The sequence below is a fragment of the Branchiostoma belcheri genome, unplaced genomic scaffold (assembly GCF_001625305.1).
Source record: "Branchiostoma belcheri isolate BF01 breed outbred unplaced genomic scaffold, Haploidv18h27 scaffold2, whole genome shotgun sequence".
Taxonomy (NCBI): Eukaryota; Metazoa; Chordata; class Leptocardii; order Amphioxiformes; family Branchiostomatidae; genus Branchiostoma; species Branchiostoma belcheri.
The window spans coordinates 3951288-3978875 of record NW_017803490.1 but is presented as its reverse complement, the minus strand read 5'-3'; the positions used below and the strand labels follow the sequence as shown (position 1 = coordinate 3978875).

The 27588-nt window shown below is 38.0% G+C and overlaps 1 protein-coding gene across 10 annotated transcripts in view; it reads right to left on the bottom strand.

The window, feature by feature from the left end:
- LOC109468585 (CUGBP Elav-like family member 3-A) overlaps positions 1-27588 on the bottom strand; it is a 235717-nt gene that overhangs the window by 124592 nt on the left and 83537 nt on the right. Inside the window, exon 1 of one of the 10 annotated variants that reach the window (XM_019766887.1) lies at positions 19964-19982. The exons of the other annotated variants lie outside the window; for them this stretch is intronic. The gene's annotated coding sequence lies outside the window, so the exon portion shown is untranslated. Of the gene's footprint in view, positions 1-19963; positions 19983-27588 lie in introns of those variants that run through there. 10 annotated transcript variants of the gene reach the window in all.

Sequence of the window (27588 nt, the reverse complement as noted above, 5' to 3'; positions counted from 1 at the left end):
TTTTATGAAGCAATCTTTCTTTTGTGTAGAAAATATGATTTAATCCTGCTTTGAATCAAAAGAAGTAATGCTGTGAATACTATGAGTTGAATTTTTTGGGAAGTCCACAGAGACTATATTCCAAAGATTGCTCCTTTGACTATGAGACAAGGGTCATATATAATTCACACATGGTGACTTTGACTCACAAAAGTCAATGGCTGGGCCTAGGCACCTCAATTTGAGGTTAATTCCCATTTTGTACATGACATGGGGTGGCACACAGGAAAAAAGAATGGTTCGAACATGGATGTACAGATGGGTGAACAACATTTTTAAGTTTTTGGTTAAAACAATTCTGTAGTAGTTTTGGGGTACCTTTAACATGTAATGGTTGGTGCTTTTGCTTGAATTCATGTATATGAGTCGCCTTTTTGATTGTAAAAAATCAGCCCATTATATTCTAGTCACATACATAATTTTCTACCATACTACTCGGTGACCAGAATGGTTAGGAGATGACACCAGGTTAACTGACATCAGAACAGGGAATTGTGGGCTAACTCTCCAATACAAGCATCAGGAAGCAATCACCTTGGCATTGACCTTGTGACCAGCTAGTTACCAGGTCTGCACTTCAGAAGGAAAAACATTGACCTCTGTCCTACTTACTGTGCCATTTGATTCAAGAAATGCAAGGATTTACAAGGGGATCTAAACATACTAAATGCTGAATGAAGAAATTGCATGTCATCTCTCATCTACATGTTTCTCTTAGTCTAATTGTAAGACAATCAGGCAATTAGACAACCAGTCTTCTAAGACCTAAATTTCTTCCTACCTGGACTGTTTCTTGCATGATAGTTTGTTGTAGTACTGATGATCATAACATGCTTAACCACTTCAGCTTTTGTTTCTTTACTGCAAATGGGAGGGCTTTGTATGGACCTATGTTCATCTGATGAAAAAAACTTTATAGACATTTCAAACAACTTTCAAAGATTGCTGCAATGCAACATATGTTTTGATTTGCATTTTTATATTATGGACAAGTTATGTAACTGAATAAACCTAGATCAGAACTAAATCTATACAGCTTAAGCTTAAGGTCTAGATCTTGTTGAGTTTCTGTACAAGTTAGTAAACCAGTCTGATGGGTTTTTAAAATTATAGATATCTTGTCTGATCACTTAACATGCAGAACATAGCTCATATTCAACATATTGGCACTTCACGTAACATATTTTGACAATGTATCTCTGTTTTTTGCACTTGCCAATCCATCTCTGCCAAGTCTTCTTCCAAAGTTTGCAATTTCAGGTTAACGAACCACCTAGGCCGGTAGACAGCGGCGGTAAACCACCCTTCTTGTCAGGTTGCACGTAACCCGCTGTTTGTCAGTCGCCAGACAATGATACATCTTGGACTTGACCTTCAGACATGGCATGAAGATCGCTGGCCTACTGCCCCACACCAGCGAGCACGTTAATCTACTCTCATGTCTCCTCTCTACACACCACAGGGTGAGAAATTTTCTACAATTCATTAGGGAAAAGGGATGACAATAGATCCTTGTTCACTGAACACAGCAACGAGAACAAACACTTCAGGTGTGAAATTACGAAGACCAATTCAAATTTTCTATCCAAACACAAAATGGTCTTAGCCTGAAATTTTTGTTTCAGAAATTTTGGTAGCCATCAAAGATGACTATCATTGTGTGTGTGAAGAATATACTTATTCAGGACCCTTTGAAACATATCTACCATGCTATAAAGTATGGAGAAATTAGATTTGGCAAATGTAGACTAAGTATAGAAAGACTTGCTATTGTATCTGTGTAAAGAACTTGGAACAATAGCAAAACAAAACAAAATGTTTTCTGTCATGTAACCTAAGTTTGTATTCTGTTTACCTGTCATGTAGTACCTTGGAAACGATCCCCATTTGACTGAACAGACTACCCATATGTATCCAAGATTGATAGATAGAACAACTAAATACAGTACCTATTGCAAATACAAACCATCTCAAATAAACATTTATAGTGACAAGAACTCCCTGTACACACTAAATGTACTCCTAAAACGAGCATAAACATATTGTCAGATGGCTCACAGATATGTAAGAAATAAAAGTATCATCTCCGCTAAAACTAGCTTCTGTGACAAGCTGCTATCAAAGCCTGTATTGAGCACCATTAGTGATAAATGATCGTTGCTGTAATTAGAAACCCAGGGTCTCCTGATGAAAAATATTTCGTGAACGTGTCTCTAGGCATTTGGCCCCATCTGCTAACTGCCACTGGGAGATTATCCCTGGCTCCTAGAAACATCAGGCTAAAGCCTTGACTAGTACAGGCCACTTTAAAAATAGTTCCCAGCCGTAAATGGAACTGTCGGTGAGACTCTGTGGATCACCAGGCTTGCCGCAGCCTTAGGCTGCTGAAGGCTGCTTGCTCTAGCCGTGTATAGCTGCAAATGCCACAAGTTGTTGGCCATATGTCACGATTCATTTTTAGAGTCTTATTCAGGTAGCCTTGGTATTCATCCGATGAGATTTCAAGGTGGCAAAGCTGTCTGATATTGACATTTACAGCCATTTGATATCACATTTTTATGATCATTACATACTTGAAGCATTTGAAGTAGCCCAAAAAAAAGCTACACGAGGAATCCCTTTATTTTTGGGTACCACCAATAAATGGCTAGAACCAGCCTACGATTCAAAATAACCTTCTCCATCAGCTTTATCACATTTTGCCTCACAGATATCAGTCGGCTATGGAACAGGGCTAATTCAATCTAAATGTGTATTACATTCTAAAAACGATCAGAGTGTGAGTTTAAAAATTGAGTGTTACTGCCCTGAAATCTCTTTTGGTGCCTTAAATTATTAGACAGCTACTTTTGGAGTTTGTATGATATCCCTGTCCTTGGTGCTGAATACGAAGTGTTGTTTACGATGCATTATTTCCATAGTCTGGAATCTGACTTGCTTCAACTGTGAAGTTAAAACTCTGTGCAAAGCCGCTTTTTCACTCCTCTACAGTAACTGCAAAATGAATGCCCTATGTAATAAATTGGCATATATTTTACACACATCATGGCATGCATTTTAGTACAACTAGTACCTAGCATTTTATCATGAGTAGCTTATTACAAGAAAATTGAATTCCCAAAGGTATCTATCTTCTTTATTTCTTGAGAAATTGAATCAGTCATACTTGATTTCCTTCCTTAGGCCAAAGGTCACGCTAATATCACCCTTGAATGATTTTACTGTAATTACCGGACTCAAAAGTTAATCATCCTAATTGCATCCAGGCTATAGTGGTGTTAGAACAGGGTAGATGTTACAATTTTAGATGCCTTGAATATCATAAGATTTGGAGACTTTTAATTATCCTTAGCAAACACCATCTATCTCAGTCACACTGGCCAATACATACTTGCCATCTGGACTTGAAAGAAAATTTCATAATGCACCCCCCTCCCCCATTTTCTCCAGTTCAACATTTGTACTATCCTATTCCTGCTTTGCCTCTGTAGACGATAATCTATGATGATGGTGTTCCATTACTGCAAGCTTACGTGCAAGAATATCATAGTAAGATGAATACAGACAATATCATGCCATCCAGGTACATTTATACGCTATCCCCAGAGCTAGTCCCACCCACGTACAATTGCAGGACAGCTGAAGGTGATCAGATTTGTGCGTGCAATGCTACAGAAATACCCGGTGACTCATCTATTATTGCTTGCTGCAATTTTCAGAAAGGCCAAGGACCCAGGCTGCGTTCATTGACCTGTGTGTGGCTAGGAATTATACCAGCTTTGGAACAGGATAGCCACAGAAAATTATATTTGTCTTGATGTGAATGTTGGCCAATCCAGATTGTCTGAATTCCAGTTGGCTGGACTCAGACTGCGTTCATCGACCTTTGTGTAGCTAGAAATTATACCAGCTTTGTGATTCTATGGAACAGGATATACACAGAAAATTATATTTGTCTTGATGGTGTGAATGTTGGCCAATCCAGATTGTCTGAATTCCAGTTGGTTTCTAGACAGTTTTTGGATAGATTTGCACTCCAAAGCGTCTACAATGTATTTTTGTGCAGAAGGTCTAATTTGTTTATTATACTAGGTATAATTTCAAATGCAACCTGTATCCGTGCGGCTGCCTGTATAGTTTCTATTGGGGCATGAATACCACATACACTGTAAAACCATCAGATTTACAAAGTAACACATTTGTAACCACTCAAGATAGTCATATTGACCCTTCCTTTAATGGGATATTCAGTCTTGAGAAAAAAACATGCATGTGGTAATACAAAACTGCTCCATACCTCCCAAGAGGTTCTTTTAACACCACTTCAACTTACATTTCAGCTCGTGCTAATGGGGGAGCTAAAAATAGCTGGCCCTCTAACCACCACTTCAGGGAGACTTTCAACAGACAGGCATCTTAAAAATCCACTTAATAAAGAGCTTCAGATGGTGGTTTGGTGGGCATGCACCTGGTGCTGGGTAGGTTCCAACCTACAGTGCTTTTCAGGACTATTCTCAATGACTTTGCATAGGCAAAGCATAGGCAAAGTCAGATAAACATTAAAATCATATTTCTGTCGTACAAAAACTACTCTTCCTGAAAAGAAACTTAGAGTATTCTCCTTGCATTTGGTAGGTCGTGAGTTCAATCCCCAACCAAGTCATACCAAAGACTTTAAAGCTGGTACCTACTCCTTTCTCTGCTAAGGCACCATCCAACAGATGCCTCCTACACAAAATACCTCCTCTAGTCCCATAAAGTAGGCTAACCACAGGCAAGCAATGGAGCTTCGAGTAGAGGATATTTATTGGGCACTTTACTTCTATCTAGGCAATGCACTTCAAGGTCTTGTTCTAAAAATGTCCAGAGTTAGATTCCACAGCTTTAGTACCCCATGGATCATCACATCCGGGGGAAAAGTTCACATTACACTGTCTGTGCATGAGGAATAGACCTCGGAATCTCAGCTTACAAATGTGATACTATGTTTCTCCAGAGATAAACAACATCAAGCTGTCAAGTTCTGATGTAATTGCTTCTCTGCACGCTCATATTCTGTCTTATCTGTTTGTTTTACAGCCTTACCTGACGCTTATCATTTGACATAAACATGAATAAGGCACCCCAGGGATGAGGTTATGGTATCACGGTGTTGATAGCACCAATGTATTGCCGGCAAGTTATGCGGGGCTAGCCCGTTATGTAATTCTTATGGCCACTCTGTCTAAACCCTGGGGACTGTAAGTAAAAGTTTATTGATCTTGTTCTTGATTTACCGTCTTGTCTTTCCTCGTTTTGTTAAGAATTGTTTATAGCTTCTTCCGCTCGACTATAAAATTCTTAATTTCTGCATTTTTCATCTTGATGAAAAAATACCCCAAAAATCGAAGTACATACTTAAGAGAAAGAAAACTAAAGATTTTAGTTTGTAAAGTTAGAAATATTGAATCACTTTTTGTTCAGGTTTATAAAAGGATGAAATTTTTCTCTAAATAGAATTTACAAAATACTTAAAAGCCAAGAAGAATTATGGGCTGCATTTTTTCATCTTTTTTCTTCCTAAATAACTTTTATGTCGTTCTCTTCTCATTTCCTTTAATTAGAAAAATACTATTTTTCTAATCTTAAGCCACCTACAAATTTTTTTTTTAGTTTATTCCCCCAACACATTTTATGACATGTCCCTTAAACTATAACTACATTTGGCTCTGGTGCTGAAAACATCACATGAGCTTGGCTGAAAACCCTAATATAATTGAAAAATGCCTGCACAACACCCATGGGTTAGCACTAAAAATATATATGGCCACCTGGGAAATATCTTCAGTTGAATATTAAAGCCCAAAAAGCTATCTATCTGATTTGTGATAGAAGATTGAGGATGGCATAACGTAATTATGTTCAAGTTTGCGAGCCACAAATTTATGCTAATGAGGCTTTTAGGATACAAAGGGATTCAATATGCAGGTTCAAGTCCAGGCTTAAATGAGAGGGTCACATCAGTGGCGTAATCTTTCACGGAAAATGAAATATTTCCCTAATTTGATTGCGGTATTGAGTTAACTCGGAAACAACATATCAAATGGCATATCTTGATTTGATTGATTTTAATTATTCATGAGAAGTCTAGGAAAAATGACTGCAGAATTGAAGATGACAATTACAACACATGTTGTAGGGGGTTATTTCATTACGTATGACATGCTGAAATTTTCATATAAATGAAACTTTGTTAACCTAGCGAATGATATCACCTACAACCGCTTTCACTGGCAACTGCAGAAAGTTATGGCCAACTTAACGTTCCGTCGTTAAAAACCTTCACAACAATGTAGACTGATTGCAATTGTAATTGAGCCTGTATCGCATATCATAAAACCTGTTGTAATCAATTGTCATGCCCATAACACATATGTGTCAGGATAAATAGATGCTTCAAAAATACTCCATGTTACAAGGCGAGATTAAAGTCTCTACTTTTATGACAGTGTCTACCTTCTTGATTGGTTGTAGACTAGATCCATCAAATAATATTGACACGAAGAACTCTGTCTAGCCATTGATCATGTAGAAATTCTCCCTAAATGAAGTTAATGATGCTGCAATTGATGCAGGACCAATTCCAGGTTTACATCATTTATATGCAAATGAAGCAATTAACAAGCAGGAAATTAAAGCTAGGAGCTAAATTGACAGGGAATAATTAGGGAAGAATTATGATAAGATGGTTGTTATTGTAAAAATGAATGTCTGATGAGTAACAAACAGTTAAAAGCTAAAGATCTACCGGGCGATAAACAGTGAGTTATCAGGTCACAGACGTGATATGATAGAAGTAAGAAAATAACACAGAGCATCGCTGGCAGTTTCATAATTAGCTGTCCTTTTGCATTTTATCACTTAAAAACAGCAAATAAACTCTTCTGACATGCTACCTTCACAAAGACCATCTAAAGTAAACAAAGGTACACATAGCTATTATAATTAATGTAAGTTAATAAACGATGAATAATTATTAAGGCTCTTGAAACAGACTATATACACAAGAAGTATTGTGGTCGAAGAATATTGTCAAATGAACTGTATCTATTACTAGAAATGAAGTTAAAATCATAGCAACATGGCATGAGATTAGGGTGATACCTGCCATGTACATGTATCATCACCTCACGACTTGTAAAGAACATGTCAAAGATCATCTTCGAAAACTCTAGAATGGCTTGCCAGAAAGACGTGCAAGAAGTTTTGCAATTCAATTCCAATTTTGCAGCAGGGCGCAATAAACGCTGCATGAAATCTATGCACGCGCAGCTGTCGGGGAACATTTTATGGAACGACAGGTCAAAATGTGTCATGGTCACTGTCAATAATATTTATGCAAATCAAGCCATTAGTATTCAGGAGTGCATTTGGGGGACAGAGTGAATGATCATCCAAACGACGCTAACTGGGAACAGCGACAGCTGATCAGAGTGGTCCTAAAACACGGAATTAAACTCTCGACAGGTGGTTTTTATGGTGGAATTCAGATGACAGAAAATTATGGAGTGACCCTACATCTCCCAGTCACATATGATTCATGCGTATGTAAGGCAGACCTTGAAACAGGTGTCCCACGGATAACGTCTGCCATTTTTCTTCTTTCTTTTCAAGACCAACTTTTCAAACTTTGCTTACATCATGCATGCATTTCTATTATTGCGTACAAGTCTATATTTTGATTTTTAAAAACAACAGTTTGAACTTGATAAGAGACATATTCTAAAGTACTCTCAGACCAAGTGTTAGGTATAAGACATTTTCCGCTAGTGATTAAAAACTCATGTTATAGCAACTTGTACTTTCCTAGAATGTTTCTAGTCAACAGTATCACCAAGTATCCACTTTTGTATAGAGGACTGATTCCTATAGTACATCATTGCATCTACAGACACATTTTTCTCAGCAAGAAGGCTTTAACACACAACAACCAACATTTCAGCACTCTGGACAGATGCTATAACAGAATGGACATGTCAATGGAAACCATTAAAAACTACATCACAGATTTCAGCACTAAGGCCAAAACCATCACAGTTAAACCTTTAGCACAGCACCATACCAGTGTTAACTGCTACACTGTTACAAATTACAAAGTATCAAGATACCCTTGGATTCTCACAAAGATATTTGTGCAATTTTACAGTGCCTTCTTCTTACAGTCCTACTGTTGCAGAAGACCAGATTACAAGACGGATGAGTCCCAAGACATCTTCTAGCCAGACACCACAAACGACCTTACTCCAGGAGCCGTACTACCTTGTCTTGATATCAGGTGGCCTGTTGGTGGCAGTGTTCCAGAGAGAAGGTACCGAAAACCCACGACAGGAAGACTGATCAGACTCCAGATGTTACCCTATGTGCGAAGACTAAGATGAATGTTTACAAAGGAAGGGGAGTGATTCTGGGCTACTCCAAGACAAACAAACTCGGGGGAAAAGGTAGTAAGATGGCCAAGGAAAACAAAATATCAACAGCATAAGTGTTATACATAAAACAAAAGGACAGGAACATTTTTTAATCAAATACGTCAACATTTTGGGACAAATATGATAGGATCTATTTTGAGATGGCCAAGGAAAACAAAATATCAACAGTGTAAGTGTTATACATAAAACAAAAGGACAGGAACATTTGATAATTTTTTTGGAAAAAATGTCTCCTTCAGGATCATTTTTTGTAATTATATTCGACTAAGAATCGTTACCATTATTTCCTTTAGGAAACTAGATGTAATGAATGTAAGGCGTTTGTTCATGGAAAAGTGCAGAATAAAGCCTTTTCCCTTTCTCCGGCCAATCCTGCTTTGTTGGGTTGTTTTTGAGTGAAAGATAATTAATCAAATACGTCAACATTTTCTATGTTGGGACAAATATAATAGCATCAGCATCTATTTTAAGATCACATTCATCATCCTTACAACTTCTATTATATGTAGAATGACACTAATTTTTAACCTTCTTCCTGCTTGTGTAACCCTATAACCAATCCAAATTTAGTGCCAAGTGGCTACCTTAGTATGGTAAAGGTTAAGGTTACTGGTATAAAGTCAAATACTGTTTGCAAAGTTCATCTATAATTAGAACGGCAGTTTTGGCTAAACAATGCTACCAAATTGTCTAAACGCTAGAGGGGGGTATCTCCCCAACAGCAATCATTCAGACTATTGATGGACAGTTTGGGAATTCTCCCGAAGCGTCCGAGGGCCATCCCGCTATTAAACGATCATTTTGTGCCGCTGCCTCGAGTCTTTCCGCCACTGATCAACAATAACTAATATTGTCTGAAGAGGTCCAAAGGGGGTAGTGGCTTACCAACATTATACAGGATAAAACATTGAAAGAAAAATCAATGTTACAAACACACAAAACCCACATAAGGCAAAAAAGTAGTTCACCTATCTTTTGTTTGTATTGTGGCTGTGTCAAAACCAGTCAAGTCCTCCGTATGTTCTAATAACTGTTAATGTAGCTGCGTATGAATTCATCTTTGGATGAATATGACAAACTGTTATAAACTTGATGTTTTTTTTAATCATTGTGATCTTAAGTCTAGTCAGATACTTCAATTAAAAAAGTGAATGCTGTAAGTTGTATTGTTAGAAATTTTATGGTTACAAGAATTTTTATTAGAATAAGTTATGTCTTCAATGTGAATACAACAAATCTAGTTTTTCATATTTAGTGTGAAAAATTACTTTGAGTGTAATACGATGTAGTAAAATGTTCTCAACATAAAAAGTGCACTTTGAGGATTCAAACTACTTTCTTGGAACAACTTTGCAAAGCAACATCCCAGAATAGTCATTAGGGTGGGCGTTAATACACAAAATAATCCCAAAATTTCCATAAAATTCACATTCAAAGCTTAAAAAAGACACCAAAGGGGAACAATTTGGGATATCTCTTGATCAAAATGAGATGGTACGTTTCCCTTGCCTACCCGGTGGACAGCTATCACAATGAAGATGTAGTACAAGGATGATAGGTATGTCAATACCTGCCATCTAACCCCCATCCTGGAGTGATGGATAGCAATCAATACAGCTAATGGAGGAGAGAGGTATTCACCTGTGTATTTAGGAGGATCAGCCGCCGCTCCAACAATTTAAGACCAATATTTCCTTTGAAGATTTAACATAGGACTGAGGTGAATATCAAACCACGCGGCCAACTGTAGGGACAGTCCAGAAATGTTGGTGGGAGATAAAAAAAGTTCAATCTTGCTTCTTTCTGAATTGCTGCGAAGTACTTCTTTCCTGAATACAAAGAACGACCGTTATCCAAAAAAGTTTTGCTTTGGTGAATGTAACGTAGAGGTAGAAAGCTCCTTTTTTTCTTATTGATAATTCTTTCAAATTGAAACTGCATTTACCTCAGTCCAACTGATATTTATTCACAGATTTTGGAATAAAATGCTTGAAATTTGTTTCAGGACCTCACAGTACAGTCTTACACAGCTTGTACTCACATTTGCAAAACTGGTGTGTTACGTCTGAAGGGGGTTTACTGGTTATGCGAAACAAACAAAAAAGGAAGACCCTTTTGCAATATTTATTACTCTAAATTTTAGGATTCACCCGAGAAATGACTACAGGGCCAGGGTACTCACTACTGCACTTTCCTGCTTCTCCCATGGTAAAAAAAAATCAATGTCAAGAACAAGAACTCTCTACCAACTGCCATACTGAATTTGTCCTGGTAGATGAAATCTTGTCATTTTCATGTGAAGAAAACTGCCAGGGTTGGCAAGGACTATGGTCTGAACTTTCCCAAATTGATAGGAGATTCTGAGAGATAAATTGTCAATATGAAGGTAGAAGTATTTTCTCGTGGGGCATAGTTGCCAATATGGCAGGAAGATGTATATTCTGTTTGCTGGGGTGAGACCATTTCATGGGGAGGGGTTCTCCTAAGGGGTGGTCAAGCGAGGCCTTGGCATTTGAGAACATAGAAGGTGTCAGCAACAGAGACAGTCTGACCATGAAAAACAAGACATACATGTATCATACAATTAGAGAAAATCGATCAGAAAATTTTTTTTCCATTTAAAATGTTGGAACTTGGGAAATCAAAATAGAATGAAGAAGGCATGTTCAAAACATTTTGTACCAACATACATTGTACAAGTACAATGTACTTGTATTTGGAAAAACTAAAAACTCTCTCCAGTTGCTCTCTTAAGTTGAAAACTGATGTTAAAGCTGGTCATTTTCAAAATACTCAAGTGACAGCAATTCTGAATAAAATGTTACGACCTGAAAGTATTTAAAACTAGCAAAAGGATCCATCACAAAGAATTTGAACAATATTCTAATCAGTGTCAAGTATTTTCTTTTTTTTTTTCAAGCATGCAAATTAAAGACACAAAATGTAGGCTTTGATTGCATAAAAAATTCAGTCATACGACTTGACGAATTCTCTGCTACCTTTACAGACTTTCCTTGCCAACAGTCTGAACTATTTCTGTCTGCTTTACAACAGTGATCCATCACCATCCCAGCTAAAAATCCTTTTATTAACACATTAAATACCATTGAACAACCGTAAAATCCATTTAGCACCGAGAAACATGCAAAATTGGCATTTCTCACAAATTTCCAATGCAAAGGCGATTTTTATAGGTTGACCTCTTGGCCCTGCCGTCACAGTGGGGGGTAACTAGACTGTGTCCGGGATAAAGTGACCGCCGCGAGTCTTCTAAAAATATTGCGGATCAGCAATTTATAGGGTCTGGCCATAATTTGCATTGAAACAGATATGGAGTAGGGCATCGCAAAAAGACATAATTCAAGAGAAAAGTCAATTTTACGATAAGACCTTGGTGACCTGGGTATGCAAATGAGGCTGGGACACAAACCCTGGGGATTTCTGGGAAATTCTATTCTAATCCCCTTATTTAAAATGATTGTTAATTCGATACCCAATATAGGAGGCAATACGATAAGGTGCCCGGCAAAGAAATAGATTTCGGTTGTAACTTTTCTGTGATGATTCACATCGACCAGACAGTTAGGGGTGCAGAAATTGACTTTGTAACAAAAATTGAAAAAAAAAATGGACAGAGCATCGGAATGAATTGTTACGAGTATCAAATGACAACAAAATGGGATCAACATCAATGTGACAGCTACATGTTGACTTAAAGTCATATACCAATGAGGCAAGATTAGTATAGAAGTAGTTATGGCCTTGCATTGTATAATAGACTAAAATGGTTTGTTTTTTGTCACTGCCGTAATGACTTCAATAAAAGAAGTCATTCTATTTCTTTGTCATCAAACTACTTCGTTCTCTTTTTCTTAATTTTGAAGATTAAAATGTTTTTGAAAAAATCAACACTCAGTGTATGTTTTGAAATACATTATTAAGAATGGTATGTTTTCACCTTCACTGTTGTTGCTGTACTTTCAAGATACTACATTGATTTAAAAGAGCCCAACCTGTGGCAACAGGCAATAGCTAGTATTTGGGAAGATGCCACCGCAATAATCAGTACCAATCCAAGTGTTTCAACATTATTTGAAGCTATGATTTCTCATCTTGTATTTCGCTGACCCGTTGGGACATGGTTCAGTTCAAGAACAAATTGGCCCTCAACCGAACGTCGCACAATTTTCAATCGGAGGCTAATTACAGATGTGAAACTTTTTATGACTGGGATTCGCTCGTCTATTGGGACCGAATCAAGCCAAAATCTATAAAAATTGTATTTTGCACACAGTACTGATGCATGATCAATTTTGTGGACTGACCTGGGCGACCTCAATATGCAAATCGGGGGACAGTATAAGCTCCAAGGATCACTGGACATCAATGACATGGCCCGTCCCTACTGCTGACTGGGCAGTTTTGGTGGACACAAGGCAGTGAAAAAAAGTGGGGTTGCCGATTTGAAGGTTCTGGGTTCGAATCCCCAGCAGGCCTCAGTGTTGTACTCTTGGGAAAGGCACTTTACACCTATCTCTTCACTTGACTCGACTGAAAATAAGTATGCTACACTTTTCGTTACACATAAAATTGTTTTCCCATTAAAATACTACAAAATGGAGACTGCTCGTGTTCTAAAGATATTCTTACTGGTTTCCCACAGTGGACTGTTTTCTTTATTCCAGGCATTTTGGCAGTTTTGAAGATTTTAATAGATGAGCTATTTCCTATACTATTATCATTCTGATTAAGACATCCATTTCTTTCCTTTCAGGGCAAAGTCAGGTGACAGTATTATTTCCTGAAGTGATGAAAAATGGAAGAGCTTAAAGCAGAATCCATTTATCCTAATAGTGCCATCCTTCAGATATCCTCACTATGAAACTGTCAACGAACTGCAATTCATCTACAAATGATTTTGTCTGACTTGAGATTGTGCATTTCAAGGATCAACATCAATGTTTAATATCTTAGCAAGCTCCGTAGTTAAGTAAAATGTTTTAAACAGGAACTATTAGGATGATGTGTTTAACTTACCTCCATCAGAAACTACAAGTCAAGAATATTATAATACAATACTGCCTACATGCATTTTTGCCACAGTTACTAGACTAGTTAAACCATACTTTCAACAAAAGAATGAAGCAGCACTTACCTATTTCGTTTTTGAGAACACAGCAAGCCGTAACATGAAAAGAGAAAAAAAGAAATTCATCTTTAGTTATTGGTGGTCACATACGTGAATACTAGGAAGATTTAAACACCACAGTTCTTGTAAATAACACAAATTCAGAAGCATACAGTCAAAACATCATACTCATAACATAACATTAAAATCAGTCATAAAATGTAGTGCATATACTAATGTACAGCATGATACTATATATTAATTATAATTACGTCCTATGGTGTTTGTTTGTTGTAGTGTTTGTTGTTTGTTTATTTGTTATACAGTAATGGCAGCAACAGCATCAGTTTAGAAGAAGTACCAACAACAAACTTGGCGAGATGTTATTCTCAATCACTCAATGAAGTTTGACCTTTTTATGCAACTTTTTAAATGAGACAAAAATGAAGCGGTTTTTTTGGGAATTAGGATTGATTCATTTTTCTAAGTTAAATTAACATTGACTTTGAAAATCCAAATGCACCCTAGAATTGCATTAGATGCCTTTACAGATTTCCTGGACCACTAAAAATTGTCCACAATTTTCAAGACAAATTCTTGATACCAAGGACCTGCATGGGTGTCTACTGCTTGTAATATAATCCGACCATGTTTACATCTGTTATTCACGCACCAGACTGTCGCGAAAAATCCGTCTTCGGCGCAGTTTTACCCTCCCACTGGGACTGTTGCCAGCACATGGTGTTAACTATTAGAGAGAAAGGTGGAGGGGCAGTCTTGCTGAACTAATGGCATGTCTGACACGCCATGCCCCTGCATTTTATAGCACTGCATTTGGAGCAGAACCTTGCGCTATCCTGTTTCGTATCTCCAGTCAGTTGGTGTGTGGATGGAAAGAAGGCATTCTTTTAAAGGGTTGTGGATGGGAAAAAGATTAATTTTGACAATATCTTATGTTATATAATTATATATATATATATCTAACATCTAAGGATGATTGCTTTGAAAAGGTAAGGTCTTTCCACTAACATTGTTTATCTAAAAATGTACATGTAGGTACTGAGAGACAGATCACCATGATGTCTTTTTCCGAAACTTTTTTTTTTATTTATTTTTTATTTTTTTGTAATTCATTTTCAAGCCATCATTGTCTGTATAGAGCATAGGTATCAAGATAGAAAATGCACAATGTATTGCTTGCCCTCAAAGTTGTCAAATGTTGTCACAAACACTACTAAATGGTGCCCAAGACAAGCTTTCATCTCAGTTTCATCCATGCTATTAGACGCCGAAAGGCTCTTTTACTTTCCGCCGCACTCTTGGAGCTAACAAAGTGAGGTGAAAAATGTGACCCCTCGGAGACACGGTGCTTTCTCGGTAATGGCGGGACCCACTCAGCTCCGGTGAGGAGGTTCAGAATCCCTCCTCCCCCCTAGAGGAAAACTGCACTTACGCGGTCACAACTGCCCTGCTATACGCCAGACATAAAGACGTTTGGGCAGTGGTGGAACTAATGCTGTGTTCGACATGGCTCACCCTCGTACTTTACAACCAGACTGGCTGTCGACAAAGCATTTTAGTGTCGTTGGATGACGGTGCGCAGCCGTTATCGCAATGATGGCTCTCCGGGCATTATAACTTCCAATCTGACATCAAAGCCGAGCCGGGCCATAAAACTTTTTTAAAGGAAATGGAAACATATTGCTTTAGAGCTGAGGAAAACTCCGAGGGAGAGTCCCCCTAAATGGAACCGTGTTTATATCTACTGTAATGGATTTGCGCTGCAAGCCGGGCTTGTCTGGGAATGATTGCCGGCGACAAGAAAAAGACACCAGACTTGAAGCCGCGTTAACCCCAGCCACGACTCAAATTCGCCAACGTTGAAACGAAAACCGTCTCTTTTCAATATCACATGCTCACTATCGTTTGTGACCTTTCAAACTGTTTAAAAGCACAGCAGCGGATGCAGGTTTTAGCGGTCAGTTTTGATTTTCTCGTTCGGAGACTCAGATTCGATCTGAGAGGGTTCTGCTAAGGAAATCATCTGGGGCCAAGAAATGTCAAGGAATCTCAGACATACTGGCTACAGCTGCATTCCACCTTCTTGAACTTAGACATTAATCCTGTCAAGACTTTGAGGGTCATGCAACAGTAACGCTCGCCTTGATACGATCTGCTCTAGATGATTTTCAGAAGTTTTGAAAAGAGGGCTTTTCAAATCATAGCAAAACTTTTGGAATAGTTTACTGTCAGGAAATTACAAATGTAATGTCAGAGGAAGAATTGGAAATGATTGCCGGCGACACCAGACTTAGAGCTGCATTAACCTTAGCCACAGCTCAAATTCGCAAAGAAATTACAAAATATAACGCCAGTCAAAGAATTTCAAGTTATCTACTAAATGCAGTGTTGGTAATCCCCGAGGTATGCACACTTCAGACGTAAATATAAATTCATTCCATAAGATCAACTCTTTTGTATCAAGAGACTTAGATCCACAAACTGAAAACTATCCCTGAACAAACTTGCCAAAAGAATACACAGAGCAGATCCATCTTGAGTGCAACGTTAAGCTGAGAAACATTAGGGCTAAGTAGTAGAGGAAACTAGCTTGACTTTCAAACTTCCTCTCATTGTCAGGTTTAGTTCCATGCCTTTACAATTAGTTCAGGGCGGCCCAGTCAAGCCCTCCTGACATCACCATCTTCCCAGGCATTAGCCAAAGTACACAACTACCCTCCCGTTCCGCACGGCTCTCATTTAAAAGCATAACACCTCCACGCTGATGTTTTTGCTCCTAATGCATTTTTGCCATTTAGCCCAAACATTCTGAGAAAGGTCTTGGCCTGGAGTGCTGCCCCCATTTGTGTCGCTTACCAACCCATCAGTAGAGCCATTCCCGTTCGACTAGAATCCTCCATTAGTGAAGCCAGCTACTCGAGTAACACTTTTGAGTCGCGTAATCATCACTCGCGCACTCTCCCAGCTCCATTAGCCAACTCACCATCCTGTAAGTGGTCCAGTATCCGTCAGATTTTACCGGACCACTCGCAGATAAAGTTGAGAAATTCTTTCTTTGTAGAATTGGCATTGTACAAAAGTAGATTTTTCTAAAACTCCATTATGGACTCCCCGCAAGTATCTGTCAGATTTTTGGGGGCCACTCAGATATAGTTGAGAATTTTCTTACTTCATAGAATTGGTATCATGCAAACTAAACAATATTTCTAAACAATAATTGTTATTGTTATGTTGAATTTTTTTAATGTATCATTCAACCTTTCCATTTCAAATTTCCCTAACAGTTTCCTTTCTATAAAAAAACCTGATATTATGAAATGACGTCTTTAACCAATGAATAGCAAGTTTCTCTCTTCCTGCAATTACATGTTCTACAGTAACACTTGTCAAGTCAACTCCACTTTCAACAATTCATCCCACAAATTCAAACCTTATTTGCGTCGACAGAAGCATCAATCACGGAAATGTATTTATCTAACCTTAAGGAACGTCAGTCACGGTTCCCTGAGGGAACATCTGACGAAAGTGTGTTTGTCATTCTTGGACAAAATCTATTTTACAACCGCACATATTTACACATTTCCAAAATTTCTACATCCCTTGGATAGCAAATCTTATAAATAGGCTCTAATTTCTATACTTCAGAAAGTTCTATAGAAATGATTTTGTGCACTCAAGTATTTTTTTGAAGGATAATGCTGACAAATGTTTTTGGCCACTATTACCAAAAGGTGGTATAAATGGCAAAGGCTGGTTTTAACATGGACCAGTGCAGGTTAAGTGCAGGCCAGATACATTTATGGGCAAATCTTCAATTTTACCAGGCACTAACCTGCATATGCACCGGTGCAATGGCCAAGTGGGTGAGTGTAGTTAGCCTTGCGTTCGGTAGGTTGTGAGTTCGATCACCGGCCGAGTCATACCAAAGACTTTAAAAAATGGTACATACTGCTTTCTCTGCTTAGCACTCAGCATTTGGTAAAAAGTATGGGAGTTAAAGACACACCACTACCAATTGACTAATTTTGGATCACAATAAAGTCAAAGCCCCTAATAGTAGTGATTGCACAACTGTGTGGCCCATCGGCTACAGAAATGGCGATGGGCATTGCCCTATATACACCATATACATGTAGGTGCAAGACGGAACTTTGAACCTGCATATGCTGAAGGCATTTTGAGCTCTGCTTACATGTAGTAACATGTACTTGTGACTAGTATGCCACCATGTACATGTGTGTAACTGGGCCTACAACAGACATCTTCAATTCCTTTCAGCACAATGTAGCTAGAAACCGATGACAATAATCGTAACTTTTGGGCCTTCATCCTAGCCAAAAAAGGGACCAACAACACATCTGGACTGTCCGAGAATTTATGTGCCTCAATTTTATGTTCATAGTGTTCTAATATACTAAACAAATACCATCAATAGTGTCAAATCATGTAGTTAGAAGAGAGACTGTAAATTTCCACAGAATCCATACCCGGTGTCACTTTCCATCCTTCCACACCACAAGTTTGCATGTCTGAACTTCAAAATCAATACGGGTTATTGTTGTATTAAGGACAGAATATCATGACGCTGTAATTAATTATACCTTTCAATACAATAAACCTATTCAAGCTGAAAATGCACAGGCCAAAATGGGATCATACAACACTGAGCGTCGTTTGTGTAAGCAACAATGGCACGTTGCCATATCATATGAAATCTTCGATCAGTAGCTCTTGTCACTATGGAGCACCTGGATGGTGGATCTTCTCGCATATCAACTGTTGTAATCACTTTGTCAGGTTCTACATACAAAACGTGCTAATGCCTGTCATAGACACTCTCGTCAGCTAGTCAGAATGCAGCAGCTGCTCTTTACTATATACTGAAAATCTGTTGTAACCATTTTCTGTATAACATCAGACTTTCATGAACCATTGTTACAGTAACTACAATCAGAAAATATGCATTTCATTATGTATTTTGTGAATTTTCTGACCACATTCTGTATATTTAATTATATTTTCTGGTGTGTGATGTAGTTTTGTTCAATTTATGTTAATACATGATGTGTGAGGACTACAGGAAGAATACTAGTTGCTACATTCTATCTAGATAAACTCAAACTCAAATTGAACATACATGTTTTACTTGGTAAATTCTGACAATTCGCAAAATCTAGGTTAAAAATATAACCCATTTGAATCATCAAAAGGGAAGCCATGATTCGGTGAAAGATAAGCCTGACATAATCTGTGAATGAATTGTTAGGAGTAATGACAGTTATACATGTGACTGATTGACAACGGAATCGACTAAAAAGATGTATTGAGTAGCAAAGGACAATAGATGCAACTGGGCCAAACAACACCAATACATTTGTCATTGTCCACAAAACATATTACGGGTATCATACTGAATAACCACAATCATAGAAAGAAGGCAGTAACAAATGGAATATTAGAAGCAATTAAATCAGAATAATCTGTAGACAGCATTTCTCTTCATGTAAATAGTATGTAAAAAGGGTATGATATTTCTTTGCCTTGTTTTTCATATTAATGGCTGCCTCAAAAATGGGAAATAGTAAAGGATTATTGAATATAGCTACAGCTATTACAATGTAACCCCTGACTGATCATTGTTAGATGACAAAACTGTTCACAAAACTTTGGAAATGACTCCAATGATATGTTATGTTATATTTCAGCTGAATGTGTGTGCTTTATATGTTGTCATTTTCAAAAGACATTCTTTGAAAAGTGCTTGTTTTCTGTGCTAAGAAATATAAAAACAAGGAAAAGTCAATATCATAGGAAATCAATTATTACGATAATTACAACTGACAGTAATGACAGATACTGTAAAGGTCAGTCTACATCTAATTTGCATTTTGATACCATATTAAATCATCGGCATCCTAACTCTTTCATGCACATTGCCTGGTACTCTCGCTATGACAGAAGCAAATATGTCAAAGCCAGAAATTCTCATGTGCATATTAATTGGAAAATTACTGTATGGCTGGATTCTTCATGCTTGTGTGCTTGGCTATCCGGCTGTGTCACTCCGGAATGGGAAACAAGCAACGTTTCCCACACAGAAATGTAACAGCGATTGCCGAACTCACAAAGCGAGAAATATTAAAACCTGCCCATGCATGCATCGCTAGCTACGCTTACTCATATCCCGCATCCGAACATCCGCGGGAACATTAACGCCAATCAGTACAAATATCTCACAGGAACGTTTCGTAATTACGACAATAGCCGTCCTACAAGTCCTAACCCGATACGAAAACAAGCGACCCACCTTTTGGTAGCAGACACCTATCCCTGGCTTGTGGGTGGGGGAGCAGGATTAGGAAGTTGCAAACCTGGCCCCAAACACTTCCGCGCAAACACCCCCACCTTAACATCTAAAGAAGTCTCACTAAGACTGATCCTCCTCCCTGCCACGAGATGTCTCCCGAGGAATACCTATCTCCGATAAAGGCTCGCTTGTGGTCGATATTTATTGGGAAATCACCAGAGTGGAACACTTCCTGGTAAATCTAATATAGATTTATATTAAATTTTGTTATTAGGTTTAATGTACGTCAGGTATAATAACCACCGGTAGCAGCTCTGCTATCAGTAATTGTATTACTACTTAAATCTGCGCTGGGGAAATACGTCTTCTCGGTCAAGTTGACCTCATCCGCCGTTATTAAAGGTAAGAAATCTTTGTCAGAACTATGTTGCGGAATTGACAACTGCTATCATGGATGATCTTTTGTCCTTTTACCTGCCAACCCTGAAAAGGTCATCAGACTATCACCGCGCAAAAACTTACATTTGCATTTCAATCACCTGTGGGAAGAGTCCACTTGGGTAAAACTCGGGGGGTGTAAGTGGCACAGCGGTGAGTTTTTACAACTGTCTTGGTTGTTAGTTTCTTTGCCTGACTGTGCCCTTTATAAGACTATTGTGTGATTTTTATTTCAAGTTTTGGATAAAATTCCGGAGAAAGAACTGAAAAGGGTTAGAGTGTCAGAACATATGTGGAATAATCCATGACACAAAAAATTCTGCCTACAACAGAAAAGAAGATTTTCTTTGACCATATACCATTGTCAAGTTTATGCAACTTCCTTCCTATGGTAATTTATGTGCAAATAATCCATTTAGGGGATGATAAGTTGGCAAGTTGCCTCTCATTTCTTTCAATAAAATGGACAAAAACTCTAGGTGGAGGCCAAGGGTGATACAAACAGATACATACAATATCCCCTCATACAAATGACCAAAACCTCTAGATTGTTATTTGAACCAATTACACATAACACATTGAGAATATCAAATATTTTTAACACAAAGAAGGCTGCATCAGAGCTAAGTATTGTATCCGACATGAAGAACAGTTTTGAATTGCTTTATTCTGGCAGGGATTGGCAACTAGTCTAGTGGGCCCTTGCCAAGTGACAGGACACAATTATTCTTCACCACAAGACCATTCATCTAATTTGAAAACCCAATAACAGAATTAAGCATTCGCACAATAATCTACCCCTGCGTAGAAAACGTCTAGCAGACCAATTATGTTTAATGGGTCAAAATGAGACAAATTATTGACTGTATTGATGGAACATGTAGCAATGTGAAGGGTGAAATAGCAAAGCGTTTTATTTTCCTGAAACACAGTCATTCTTTTGCTGATAAAACAGGGGTTTCTTTTTCTTTGTTTCTGATTCATATGCAACAGCTGTTACAGCTATCTTTCTGTGTTGAAGCAATAAAAATATTTGTAATTTGTTGTTATTTGTGCATAATTTTGTTTACTTCCGTTAAGATATAGTATTTGCAAGAAAAAAGAACTACAGTAACTGTAACAGTTCTTCAACTTGTAACAGTTCTTTATCTTTAACAGTTTCACATCTGGAAAAAGAGAACCGCCGAATGTCCCCCGCCCCCCTCCCCACTTGATATTCCCCTGCAGAAGTCGTGACTTCAGAACTTTTAACAACTCGATGTCACATACCTCAGGATGAATTATTCTATGCCAATTAGTGGGCTCGGGTCATGAGGGGTTGAGATCATTAGGCATTAAAGAGAACCAGTTTTCCGATAGCGGATAATTGAACAGCAGGGGTAGCTGGATGTTGTCCAATACACCAGATCTTCACCAAATATTACCCAGTATCTGGCTTGGCTGACTGGTCAAGGGGCTGGAGATATATGGTCAAGGTGACTTGTGGACTTCCCATGCTTATTTCTGTTGTTTTGCACACTGTATTTCACCTTTAGAAAACATTATCGGGTATCTGGTATGGCTGAACAGAAACAACACAAAGTTTCTTTAGGCAGAGTATTGGCTGTAACAAGTCATCTTCAATTTATGCAGTTTGAAGTTCTGTTAATGCAACAAAACCTACAATGCACAGAGACTTTAGTATGGTCAAATACTTCTTGTTTTAAATGTACAATGTAGGGTGTGCATCTGAACTATACTCTCTTCTTATGTAGTAAAATCTTGACTTGCAACCTTCTTAGTTGTAACCTCTAACTGTCCTTCATGCTCTTACCTACAGGCATTACCATCTAAGAAACACATACCCTGTTAAGCTCTACCTCCTCAAAAAATATCAATATATTCTATATTATTCTAGGCCTCAGCAAAATTATGTGATAAAACTTTGTCTTAATTTATGTAGGGATTGTCAGCATAGGGTTTGAATGACCCCTGTAGTGACCTATGGTGGTGTTATGGGGGGAACATGCTGACATGGGCAACTGCTTCAGGTTTCCAGGATTACATGGATGTGGTTTAGGTTGGATTCAGCAGTTTGGTATATGTAGATGTGATGTAATCAGTCAGCTTTATGCAATTTGACGACTGAAGCTCTGTCGACGCAACTAAAAGTACAACAACTATTATGTAGTCAGCTGCAAACTACAAATTAAAACTACAAGTTTCTGTCTTTGGTAATTGTCAAATTATTTCATGACATTTTCAACAGCGAAGAAGGCACATGTTTTTACAGGAAAAAAGGGTATTGTATACAGTACATGTGTACACATAGTTATGGCTGTGGTGCTGAAAGTTGTGCTGTTATAAACTATTGTTTCCATCTGAAATCTTGAAGAAATTTATGCAATTTCACCACTTTATTTATTGAAATTTTGATGCAACTCCATGATATATATTTGCATGTTAAGTACATGTATCTCAGTTGCCACTTACACTTAATGTAGGAGAGATAGCAGTACCAAAATACACCCGTCTTGCCAGAGGCATGAGCCAAAATGGGATGTACCCTCGGTAGACTAAGGAATTAGACTTGAGCACAGTCTTAAATCATTCATCACTTTCACTCCAGAACTGCTGTTGCTGGCTAATGCAGGACAAATAAAGCGGGGCTTCCCCCTGACCTTTCCTTAAAAAGAGGGTGGTTAAATTGCCGCTAAGTACACACTGCCTCTAACTAACGGGTACCGTAAGTTGTCAGCGATCCATCAGTCGGAGCACCCCAACGTCTGCCATGCATCACTGTCGGAGGAGCTGTCACCCTGTCGTCCAACAGACGGCTTTGATTGAAGACTTCCATGTACGTGGAAAACGTAATTCCCCGGTATTTTCCTCAGGGGCATAAGGAATTGGCTGGAAAATGTCATACGCCCAAAGGACTGCCGGCCTATTCAATTGGGAGATGCTTATTTCCTATCAAAACTCGCTTTATTTATGTAAGAGCCATGACTTGTGGCAAGTCATTTCCTTTAGAACTTAAAAGTGATACTAATTCTTTTAACCTTTCCACTACTACATTTGTACAGCTATAAGATAATGGATGTAGTTATTTTTAGAGAAGGACACTCTAAATTTAATTTGTTGTTTCTAAGATTTTTTTTTCAGAAAAAAATATGAAGTGATGGGGGAAAATGGCCTACTCAAACTATGATAGTCCCAAGTGCTACAAGAGGAGCTGTAAAGCCAACATACTACATGTAGGATGAATTCATACAATGAATTTTAAGCTTTTAATCAAATCTCTCCATTTAAAGATGGAAAAACTGTAACAACTAAAACACAAAGACTTTCTGTTGGAGCCAACTGTTGGGGCCAAAATATTAGCATTTTGGAGGTAGCAAATCTCAGAAACAATGGACTAAATTAGTATGGCCTAACTGAAAATATTTTTTTCTTTTCCAAAGCACTGTAAAGTTGTGTTTGCTGGAGATGGGCAGGGACTTGGGCAAAATCAGTGCCTTAAGCTTCCAGCAGGAGACATATACATCATAATCGTAAAAAGGGGAAGATTGCTTCATCAATCAACTGTAACTTAAAGCACTAAAAGGCTTTTCCTTGGGATCATAAAGTTTTTTCCTTATCTGCAATGGGAAGGGGGTATCATCTAGCAATAGTGTTGGATCTCCCTCTAGCTGTTTTCCATCTACTTTCAAGACTCAAACTAATGAAGGCAAAGTTGCGTCATCTTTGGTTGACATTACATTTCACAACATTGACATAAGATACTTCTATAGGCCTTTTGAAAGGATTTAGCATTTAAGGAAACAACTTCTGTCATGTTTTTGATAACTTAGTAAAAATTAAACAGTTTGTCAAATCATAACATCACAATGTAATCAAAGTGTACCAAATATTTCAGATTCACACTTAGTGACACTTCTTCTAACATGCATTTAGAAAACATTTCTACAACCTGTAAAAGACTATCAACGTTCTATATCATTCTATCCATTTTAAGCATTTTACCAATATCCATGTAAAATTTATCCTTGACTGTTGCTACAGGAAAAAACTTTTGTACGCATCAAGTTGAATATGTCCTTTGGAAACAAAACAAAGACATCTTTCCATACCCCCTGTATAAAGGGTATACCACAAACCTTTATGATGCATTTAGTAACAAAACATACATAACCATTGAACAAAAGCTGTTGAACATGGCAGTGATTATTATGTTGAATCTGTCAAGATTACAGCAAAACTAAGGCTTGTGTCGAACAAAGCAGGCCTAAACAAAGGATCACTAACTCCCTAAACAGAACCATCTGTTTTAAAGTCAACCATTAATATCACCAACAATATCCCAGCCTCTCTCTTTATTCGTCTACACTTGACTGGGCCCATACATCACGGTGTTTTGTGTGGCCTCTTTGTGTCTGTACCTGAAAATGGCCTACTTACACCTGCGAAGGGCAATAAAACAAAGTTGATGGCTTTACTGTGGGGAGGGTGTAGTGGGCGGGGCATGTTACAGAGGGAATGGATGGTCCCTTGTGGAACACTTGGTGCTGACCAGAGGGCCCTGACAATCTGTGTTACTGTCTGACATACAGCTAGGCTTGGTGTGCATTGCTGTAATGCAGGATTTGTAAGATTCTTTTTGTGTTTATTCTTTTGTGTACAAGTCATTTTTTCATATTTGATTGACATCAAGTCTTCTAGTCAGGACTTTGTTGCTTGTCATTCAATCACAAGTTTCTACATTTTGTAATTAAATGTAAAAACATGTGTTGTAGTGCTATTACTCATGACACCATCAGGGCAATTAACCAAGCTAAATGACTTTCTCAAAATGGTAAAATCAGTGTTCTACATGGTTCTAGCCCTTTGTTCCAACAAGTCTGTGTTCCGACAACTACACCTATGTTTGACAACTCAACCTGTGTTCCAACAACTCTAACTATGCTCCAACAAGCTGGTGTGTTACGAAGCCTGTGTGTTACACTGAGGGGCGGTTATACCTGCTATACAGATACAGACATACAAACAACCCTTATCCTATGTCTATAGGGGTGTCAGAACATACAGGGCAGCCCCTATTCTAAACCGTAGCAGTGCCAGTATTGCTATAGAGAGATGGCAACAGTGAAGGTTGAAAAGTACAACGGCTCTTATCCTATGTCTAGGGGTGACAAAACATACAGGGCAGCCCCTATTCTAAACCGTAGCAATGCCAGTATTGCTATAGGGAGAGAGTAGCCCCTATTCTAAACCGTAGCAATGCCAGTATTGCTATAGGGAGAGAGTAGCCCCTATTCTAAACCGTAGCAATGCCAGTATTACTATAGGGAGAGGGCAACAGTGAAGGTTGAAAAGGACCAGCGTCTGGCAGACTTGGATTAATGCCCCAATTATGTCAGCGGTACAAACTCCAGACCAAATCTTGTTAAAGCCTTCATGTCCATCGGCATTCACGTACATTGATCAGAAGCTGATAATGGCGCGCGTAAGAGGCTCGTCCATCATAACCCGATGGCTATCTGGTCCCTGGACAGTCTCAACACATGCGAGAACGGCAGATTGACATTTAAAGTAATTCAGTCATGGACCGCTTATCATCTATCTTCCTCCGTAATGATTAACACCCTAGGCTACATTACGATGAATATTTCAAGGTTATTTGCTTATCTATAGCAGTTCATTACTACTGGGCTAAGTGCAATTTTGACGGCAGTTGTCAAACGTGAGTTGTAGCGGGCTATACATTGGTACATGCAGGGGAATGATGAAGTTGTACAATATGAAAGGAATAAAGTCAAGATGAAACAAAAGTCTGTTGTGTCATAATAGGATTGTGATTTCTGATAATTCATTTCCAATATTATTGGAAACAATACATACTTAGAATGTTACATTTTCTTTGTGTAGTATTGGAAACATGTATACAAATTTTGGTATCCATATGCAGAAGTTAGAACTTTTGAAACAGCCCCTTCAATTTGCCTCAAAGCGCTGGAAAGAACTAGAAAATATCAAAAATTGATCTGAAATCATGCGTGGTAATTTGTCGTTGTTTAAAGGTTGTCAACTTACATGTCCCGAGGGTTGGCTTTTGACAAGTCTCCTAAGTATGAATCATATGAATTATCATATGAGTATCAGTTATTAAAGATGTTGCCCTGATTTTTAGAGCCCTCTCCAAGGAGATGCAAAGGAGCAACAACTACCCTTATCAAGATAGAATTATACACCAGCGATACATGTAAGTGTCCTTCTATCTTTTATATCAGAATGTTGATAAGAAATCTAAAACTGCTGGGAGCTTTCCGAAACTCAAGAGTTAGCAGTGTTAAACAGCTTTCTGTTCTTGGCAAGTATATTATACACCTTAGGGGTGAAATCTTTAAGTCGGTTGGATGTATTATAATTACATGATTCTTGAAATGTAGAGAAAAGATATGCAATGGTAAAAACACAAGGTCATTTATTTCCATGCTTAAAGCAACTTCAATGATCATAAGTAAACTTTGTATTTCTTATAGCAAAAACTTAACTAAAAAAATCACATTCTAATTCTAAAAAGTCATGTCAACTTTAGGACCAGTAATTCTAAAAGACGTAGTAAAGAATTAAAAGATCCGGTAATATCAATAAAGCACAAGAAGAAAGCCTCCAAGCTAAGGATACACATGTACATTTGACACTGTATACTTAATACATTTTGTATCATACTTGCTATACTTAATATCATACAACTAACATCTGTTGCCCCAGATAACATTGACTCATGAAGCTCAAACTTGAAGCTACAAGAAGCACTTAATATTAAGACTCAATCTCCCAGGTGCACAGGCAAATAAGGTCTAATTATGCACATCCCAACATCCCACCATTTGTGGACCAGGATTAATAGCCCCCCACAGACCTCGATTTTTGAACTTTTATTACATTTCAGTTGAAAAATGGCTGAGATATATCACACCCTCAGGTATAGTTGGTTTATTGTTTCAATTGAAAGCAATACACTAAAATACATTGCAGCGACTTGTACATAGTACAAGTCGCTGAATTATGCATATTAGGCAGTTACAAGAAATGAATAAAACACTTAATAAAATCTATAGAAACTACTATACATAGCAAAATAATTAAAATAATTAGACAATAATCATAATAAAAATTACCACACACTGATAGGTTACCTGACGTTG